The sequence below is a fragment of the Aythya fuligula genome, chromosome 4 (genome assembly GCF_009819795.1).
Source record: "Aythya fuligula isolate bAytFul2 chromosome 4, bAytFul2.pri, whole genome shotgun sequence".
Classification (NCBI taxonomy): Eukaryota; Metazoa; Chordata; class Aves; order Anseriformes; family Anatidae; genus Aythya; species Aythya fuligula.
The window spans coordinates 9,744,225-9,753,152 of NC_045562.1; positions in this window are offsets into that span (position 1 = coordinate 9,744,225).

The following is an 8,928-nucleotide window of genomic DNA, read 5'->3' on the forward strand; positions in this document are numbered from 1 at the left end:
AGATTAGGAAGTATCTCGTTCCTGCCTTGCCCCACTTTCTCCTCCCTTCCCTTCAAAAAAGCCAGCAGAACCCTCTCCGTGCCTCTCCTGGCAGGGTGAGCTGCTCTTTGGGCAGCGCAGTGCACAAGCAGGTAGAGAGCACGGCCTCAGCGTCACCGACCAAAGTCATGCACAGGTCTCCAGCACTGGGATGGCAAACCCCAGCCAGACATCACAAACCTGCATCAGTGGTGAGCTGCAGCAAATATGTAAAGAGACTGCCCAACCTGATGGTTTTTGGCCTCACCTGCTGCATCATCAGAACAGTCACCCAACAAAGTGTTAATTGTCACATTATTCTGAACACTTGAGCTTAAAGCAGATCAGGGTCCAAGAAGTCCCTTCAAAGACTCCTGCTATGATCAGCACACGGTACTTTACTTTCAGAAGTGTTTTAAATAGGAATCAGAAGCGATGACTGTGAGGAATGCAAAAGCCCAGGTACTCAGCCCACCGCTGCAGCCCAACACGTGTGAAACCTGCCCTTTTCCACTCGCTTTCCACCCATGGGTAACGAGGACCACGCTGCCACCGACATAGACATGCCCCAGGTCTGCAAAGCAATCTTCCTGGGTGGATCACTGCAAAATGTCACCCGCTTTGAGTAGGTGAGCACCCACAAAATTAATTCCTGCTTCCTGGTGACATTTGCCCCTGTAAAGATCTGGGGCAGAACCACAGTCAGGACCTACCCTGTCCCCAAGAGACCTGTAAAGCATCATTCAGCAGTACTTGCCTACCCCCTGGGGCCACTGAATTCACAATGAATTCAGCTTCATCATATATTTGGAAATCTTATCTGGAGAATTTATACCTATGTACGCTTCGCCCCTTTGTTTAAGATGCTCTAACTGTTGCTGAGAATTTAATTTATGCTAATATTTTTAAAATGAACTGCTTTCTATTCATGGAAGTATCACTAATGATTTTCAGTCACTGTTCTAAACACTTTGTGGCATGGAAACTGCTTGGCAAGGAATTTCCTCGAAAGCTGCTAAAGGCCTTCAATCCCTGCAAAGTCTCTGAGAGCTGAGACACTTGGCTGTGGGACTCATTCATAACAGGCCTCCAGAAAACCAAACCCAAGCAAACCACAAGGCACCATCACACAGGCGTTTTCAGGGGCTGTTTCCCTAGATGGTTTGGAAGGAAGCAAGCGCTCGCTGCCTGCCCTAAGCGCAGAGCCTGGCCACGGTGATGCAGAGGGCTGCATTTGCTTGTTTGTTTGTTTGTTTGTTTGTTTGTTTTTAATTATTATTTTTTTTGCCTCTGACAGCAACTGCAACCCAGAAACCCAGCAACAGGTGGAGACCATCAGGTATCTCCTGGATTAGGGTCTGCATTACAGAGTACGCACCAGAACTAAGTGCTGGGGGAAGAAGAGTGAACAGCTTCAGAAAAGGTATACCTTGCACAGCATTGGAAGGTTTTTGTTGCGATGAAAAAATGCCTTAATGCAATAAAAGCATGAGTATCAGGCCCAAGGGACATGTTCATGTCACGGCCTTTATACCTCTGCATAAACTGATTTAACTTTTTATAACTTCATTTCCTCACACCTTTAATAGTGATCTTATTCCAGATTTGGTTTGCTTGCCCTCTGCGGCAGCAAGAAGTTTGCTGGGCCTGCGTGTGCTCACACACGCTACCCACAAGTCCATGTCCCAGCCACCTGAAATGAGCAACAACAAAAGAACTGTCTCCTGCTTAAGGCACTGCAGGTAGAAAGTATTTTAAAAGCAACTGCTGTCTAGCATGCTGCTACTTAATACATTTTACTAAATCCCTTAACCAGTAAAATGACCACTGCCATCAAGTTTTAGCGTAAGAACAACATTTCCATCTGGTTTAAGATACAAAAATTAACATCCATCCAACATATTCCCTTCAAATTACATCTGGTCAGCTCCAGTTGCTCTCAGTGGATCTCGCACAAGAGCAAAGGGAATATAAGCACTTCAGATTTCTAGGCACAGAATTGCTGGCACAGATTTGTTGTTGTTGTTACTGTTAAGTGATTGCCAGAGCATTCTCTCTTTGTAGGCTTAACCAGAGAAGAGTTATAAGGACCTGCTCTGGGAAAATATTAGAACAATAGGGTCAGACCATAAACTAAAATTTAGCTTGCAGACGCTCTGTGGAACACGGGTAACATATTCCAGTGGAGAAGTGGGAAAAAAATAACAGCTGACATGTCAGCAAAAGGAAAAAAGGAAGAATCTGGCATTTTAAACGAGTACAACACTAACTGTGTTACCAGAGCAGTAACCTGGGAACGCAGGGGTCTGCTGAAGTTGTACAGGGCTTTGGATAAGGGGTCCCCACATCCAGGCACTTCCAGTACCCACAAAACTCCTGGCATATTTGGAATAATGGAAGCAAAAGTAACACAAAGAAGGATTTTGTCCTCTAAGGGACAAAAACAAGTAGACAGATGCACGTGGGTGCTGACCAACATTTACATCAGTCCCCCAGATTACAGAGTACTTCCCCACAAAAAGGAAACACTTGTCAGCCAAGAAGAACCCACCTCTCCATCCACAGGAGGTCCTCAGCCAATTCTGTTAATCCCTGACAGCAAAGAGGTGTCCGGGAACAAGTTTCCAGCACTGTGCAGCTCCAACTCAATGTTCAGAAACCACTGGTGGGGATGGCTGTGAAAACCAGCCCCTCTGAATGACGCCTTCACCTGCCTGCTGTCTCTTAAATTAGCATGCCTTGAGTCTTAGGAATTTTTAAACACTTGTTAATAAAGTAGAGCTAGGGTACTAATTGTACTAGTTCTTTTCCACTACGTGTCCAATCTGACAACTGACTGCCTCGGTAGACTGTTGCTTGCAATACGTGCCCTGGATGGTCTCACCACTCGTGTTCAGAGACACAGACGCTCGGTGACAGTCCTGCAGCTCATGCAAAGCAGTTCTCCTGTGCCAGCAGGCTCACAAAAACCCTCTCTGTGGCAAGACCTGTCCCTCTGGCATAGCCTGGCGTTGCAGTTCTGTTTGCCCTGAAGCTGGAGAAAGACGTGGTTCATAGGCACTGTTATTCCCAGGGTGTTTTCAGCTTGGTACAAGGTTTAGGAGCTCCCACGGGGAGAGAACTACCTGGTGTCCCATCTGTGGGATGCAAGGTCCATGTCAAGGGCAGACTGCTGGGGCCAGGCACCTGCGAGCTGTCACCCGTTGCCCCCAGTTTCCACTGGGCTACCTGCAGAGAGCTTGCAGCCCACGTAGCAAACTGTATACAGGTCACAGAAACATATAGTGTGAGGCTGTGTATGTATGTACGTGTATAATGTATGGCTGTGGAGGGAAGGAAGGCACGAGCACCATCCAACACAGCAGCACTAAATGCTTTGCCAAACGAAAGCCGTGCATCGCCACACACCCCTCGATGCCCTGCCAGGGGCACAAGTGAGAACGGCAGGATTTAAGGGAAAATCATGGAAGCGATGACACTTTTCTGGCCGGAGGGCAGCGGGGGCTCCTGCCCGGCGACGCCGCCAGCCGCCAGCCCCGATCCCGTTCCCTGCCCGGCCTCGTCCCCCGCAGCCCCCCGGGCGGGTTGTGCGGCCCGGGGCCGTCCCCCTGCGCACAACAGGTTGGATATTGTAGGTGTGGGTTATTAAAGTGTCCCCGGCACAATGGCGGTCTGTGTCCCATTCGCCACGCTTGGGCTCCCCTTTGCAAAGCGCACACAAGAGGTGACACGCCGCTGGCCCCCGCCATTATCCCGCCGGCATAGCGGCGCGGGCCGCCCGGTCTCCCGGGAAATGGCGCTGCGCGGGCGCCCAGCGGCACCGGCGGGGACACCGCGGCCGCGCACGGCCCCTTCACGGCTCCCTCACGGAGCCCGGGGACGGCCCCGGCCCTCGGCAGAGCCCGGGCGGTGCCGCAGCGACACCCGCTGGGCGGCGGCGGAGCCGTGACGGGAGCCATGCTCAGCCCCGGCTCTCCTGAGGCGCTCCCGGGGCTGAGGTGATGTCCCGGAGGCAGCCCCGGCCGCGCCCTGCTGCTAAGGCACGAGTGGGAGTTCGGCCCCTCCCGCCTGGTGCTGCTTTTGTATGAAGGTTTCAGCAAATTTCAGACAAAACTCTCTGTGAGGGAAAAGTGTCCAGCTAGGTGCTGCACATAGCCATCAGTCGCTTGGGGTTTGGGGCTTCCAACTACAGCAAGAGTGCTTTAATACTGGGTTTCACCCCCCCTTTTTTTGTTTCTTTTTTAAGTGGTCACCACACACTCGGGAAGATGAAGGGAGATATATACACACAACCACTGTGCCAGCTGTTTTCTTCCACAGTTTCAACCTATGAAAGAGGAATTCACACATGTGCTCCACGTTAACCCCAGCAAAGGACGATATGCCACAGCATACCATGACCATATACCACAGTAATAACAACCTGCCAGTACTGGCTGTGAGTTTGAGAAGGAAAGCTGCTTGTATTTTATGGAATAAGTATTTAGAAATACTCATGCAAATCGGGTTTCCCCTTCTAAACCACTCTAACAGGCCTAGTGTAGATTTGAGCAGGCCTGTGTTTGTCATATAACGCAGCAAGCCTTTACTGCTGAAGATTGCATGAATGGACTTGTTAAAAGTCAGGTTTACAGGTGTACGACCTCTCCTTGTACCCATCTTTCACCTCGGTGCAGGAAGAACAAAGCTCCCTGTGTCCCATATCAGCTGTACCTTGGGTATTGCAGCTATCCTAGCAGGATTTTTTATTTTGGATCAAGTGAAGTGTTTTTTGGGGAACTCCATTCTTCGAGGAAAGACGGTAGGGAAAAGTGAGAAGAGAACATCACCTGCCATTCCCCAGATCTGCGGAGATACAAAACCAATCCAAGCAACAGCAGAAATAGCTCGGAGAGGCCTGTAAAAGCTGGAGCAAGACAGGCCACCTCCGTGTTGCCTAAGCACTGTTTTGTAAAGCAGCACATTGTTCCTACTACATCAGTTTCTTGCTGAGGGTACCATCACGCTGCAGAGACTTTTCCTTAAAATTGTGTCAGAGTGTGGGAATAGCAAGCAGCCTCATTACGAGCATTGATCACAGCATTTGCTTGCTTTCTCCCATTGCTGTGCATAAGCAAAAGGATTAATTAGTAACAACACAGGTCAACGGTGATGATTGCTCCTACTGTGCTCTGCAGTAAAGAGCCTTACACAGGGAATAATCAAAACCAAACCAGACCTCCCCACGGTGCATTTGCAGGGCTGTGATCCGCTCACAGAGCTGCCTATTTCCCCTTTTTTGTTTTATTTCCAGCAGGCGCATTACATTTACTGCCTCCACACCAGGCTACCAGGCAAAACGCTTGCAGCAGCGCCTTCTGCCTGCCGCTGGGGGGGGTCCCTCTGCAATGGAATAAGGGGCACAAGCAACACCTCTGAGCCTTTGCCCCACCTGAATCTACCTTTTGCTGCCATTCAATTCCATGCTTGTAGAAGGAGCAAGCAAGCAGCTGAAACACAGCTTGCCCAGCCTCAGAGCACGTACCTGGAGGGCTGTAATGCCAAGAGGGTAGAGGGCTGCAAAAGCAAACCTGCCTGTTCCACATCTGCATGGGCTGTGCCTGAACCTCCAGAAGCCAAGTTATTTTGCTGCCACACTGGGTGCAGCATGGGCCAGAAGAATCAAGAAAGCACCTGCAGCTCTGTGATTACTTAGGGAGCTCAGTGACTGCCTAATGAAGGCAGGCATGTGCCCCCCACCCTTCCTTTATTAATTAATGAGTTTATCTTAAACTCCCTTTCTTACTTTATTTGTATCTTGAGGGAGGTGGTGGTCAGACTTGTGATGACTGATAGCTGGAGTATTCCCTGCTCCAAAGTGGTGATAAAGGATAACGGATTGCTGTGGAATGTCAAAAAAATAAATAAAAATGAACAGCTTTATTCACAACACTATCAAATCCAGCTGCCAGCCATTGTCACAATGCAAATAAAGCTGCTTTAAATATATATATATATATAATTATTATTATTAGCAGGCCACAGCACTGTTGTACTAACCTGGAGACCGTCTTGATTGGCTTTCAGAGGTCTCATACCTTGTTCTTGCCCCCCCTCCTCTGTCCCCATTGCCCTCGCCACCTTGGTGCTGATCAGAAAGGTACTGCAAATCACGCTGTAGTCATTAATGCCATTGTAGGCAGCTCTTTCTGTGAATGAACCCTCGGTTGCTCAGTCTGGCATAGCCAAAGCCTGTCCAAATTCTTGAAATACTTCCAGGTTTATTTTGTCCCCCCCCCCCTCGTTTTTTAAGAGGCCAGAATTGATCTGAAAAATGGTGTCTCTGCCCTGTGAAAGGGACAAACATTGCCTCTTCCCACTTCCAGCCCACGTGGGTGGTGCAAAACTCTCCTTGGTTCCCTGCTTTCCACTCTTTTCTCTTCCTTCCCTGAGCAATCAGGGAGGAAGGATTTATTTTTCCCCTTACAGCAGCGAGCTGGTTCTTGCTTCTGTCTCAAATTTCCTGTGTGACCTAGAGCCCAGTAGTTAATTACTTTAGAATTCAGTTTTCTGGCTGTAATATTTTTGTTCCTTCTAATGAATGTTACAGAAATAAATTCTGTAGCACATGCAAAGTGTCATACCGCTGTGATGAATGGGAGAGGGGGGCAGATTTTGAAAATCTTGACAGATAGAAAATTTATTTTTATAACTCTGCCTCTCAAAAGGTAATTCTTCATGAAATTCATGTCTCTTGTAATTTTTTAGGGGATCTGTGCGAGTTTTTATGGTTAGGAATTCATTAGGCCATGAATCACTTTACCTGCACTCATCTTCCTCGGGAGGCTTTGACTTTTGGCTTCATGCACAGTACCATGTAAGGCCATGACAAGCTGGTAGGGTGATGAGGTGAGTTTGCAGCTGCCCCCTAGTCCTGATATGCGGTGTGAATGCATGAATTCACAGCCTCGTGCTTACCAGAAAGGTTTTTCTATGAGTCATTCTTAGGAGCAGATACCTGATTTTGACATTTATTTCAAAACAGCTCCACAGGATAAAGAGGAAACAGCTATCTGGGCCGAGGGAAAAATGGGTAAAGTCGGGCTGTGTTGGTACAACATCTTTGTTGTTTCGGAGACTGTTATTTCATCACCTACAACTACGAGTGTGCACATGGGAAGCTCTTTTACTTTTCACCCTATCACCTTTGTGCAGATTTGTGAAATTTACTCTTATACTTATCAAACTTATCCAGCATGCCTTACAACTCAGCACAGAAAAGGCATCCTTACATTACTTCGCAGCATCCCACGCTAGTGTGGAAGGAAGAGAAAATGTTTCATAAAAATCTAACATATTTAGGGAAACCTATATTTAAAGCACTTTATTTTGCCAAGACAGAAGGGAAACCCCTGAGATGTTGGCTCAGATCACACCACGGCTGACTCAGTGACAGCTGTAATCATTCACTTGAGTGCCACAGCAGGACAAGTGTTTATCTGCAGGTAGTGCACTGGGGGTCAATAGAGCAACCTGACCAAGTGAGTCGTGGAAACCAGATTAATGTGCTTTCTGCTGCTGCTTGCTTTTCTGCATGTAGCTGGTACATCCAAGTGGTTGTATGACTGGGATCACCAGGCAAACAATTCATACTTATATACATCCAGCTGGTATTACCAGTGCATCTACTGCGTCAGTAATGCTCGACAGTCTTTAACACTGTACTGTTACTTCACTGGCTTTGTATTTGAAGACAGGGAGGAGAAATGTCACAGAGTTCTCCTTTATGTAGCCTCTTATGAAGGGTAAATAGGCTGTGGTTCTGCATAGGTGTGGTTGTGAGCATAAGTGACAGGGACGACACCCACATTAAATGCAAACTGAATGACCTGTCATGCCCGAAGTAGAGCATTTCCCAAGAAGTCACGGTGACTTTACAGGTCAGGAATAGCCCAAAACCAAGGACCCCAATCACACAAGTGTTTTGCGGACTACAGGAATCCCTCCTAGATATATTGTAATATGCCTGTAGCATCCTGTTGCTGGGCATTTAGTGCCTGTTGACATACATGCCTATTGACACTAGTGCATAGACACCTTTAAATTTTATTCTAAAGTCACTTTCCATAGGCTTTTTTTTTAATTTCCTTTAGAATTTTATGTTAACCTGTCTTCATTTTTTTTCTTCCTAACGTAGCAATGAATTGAGAACTCCTTCCACTGTGTTTTTTGAAACTATTAACAGAGATTCCAACATCCTCTCTCCTGAATGCCTGCTGAACGTAATAGAAAATGGTAAGAATTCAGGTATTACCCAGTTAATGACACACACACAATGTGAAAAGCCAACAGACAAACAAATGGATGCTGAAAGTTAAATCATCGTGACTTGCTACTGCGGTACATCCTGCAGGAATTACTAATGACGAGGACAGTAGGTTTAACACGTTAAAAATCCTTATGGATTGACAAGGCCATAATGAAATACAGGCTAAATAGTCTCACATTAAACCTTTCATCACATATAAGAGCAGAATATGCCCAGTGTCATAGCAAACTAACTTCTGTGCAAATAGAGATAGCAGAATGTAATTCTGTAAAACTAATATCCTTGTTCCAAGAACATTCTTAGATTACACCAAAAAGGACAGAGATAAGGCGCAGTATTTCCAACAATCATGTCCCTTACACGTCCATGCCAATGAATTCTAAAATCATTCTCTGAAATGCTACGTTTCTGAATTCCAATTTTAAGTGTAATTAACACAGATCTTGGTGATATTCATGAGCTTACTACACAGAAAATAATGAGAAGAATGAATGGCGATGGTGGTGTAACTTGCTGTAAAAGCTGTTTGTAGTTGATGTGGGTGTATTTTTTTTCTTTTCTTTCTTTTCTTTCTTTTCTTTTTTAATATTTATTTATTTATT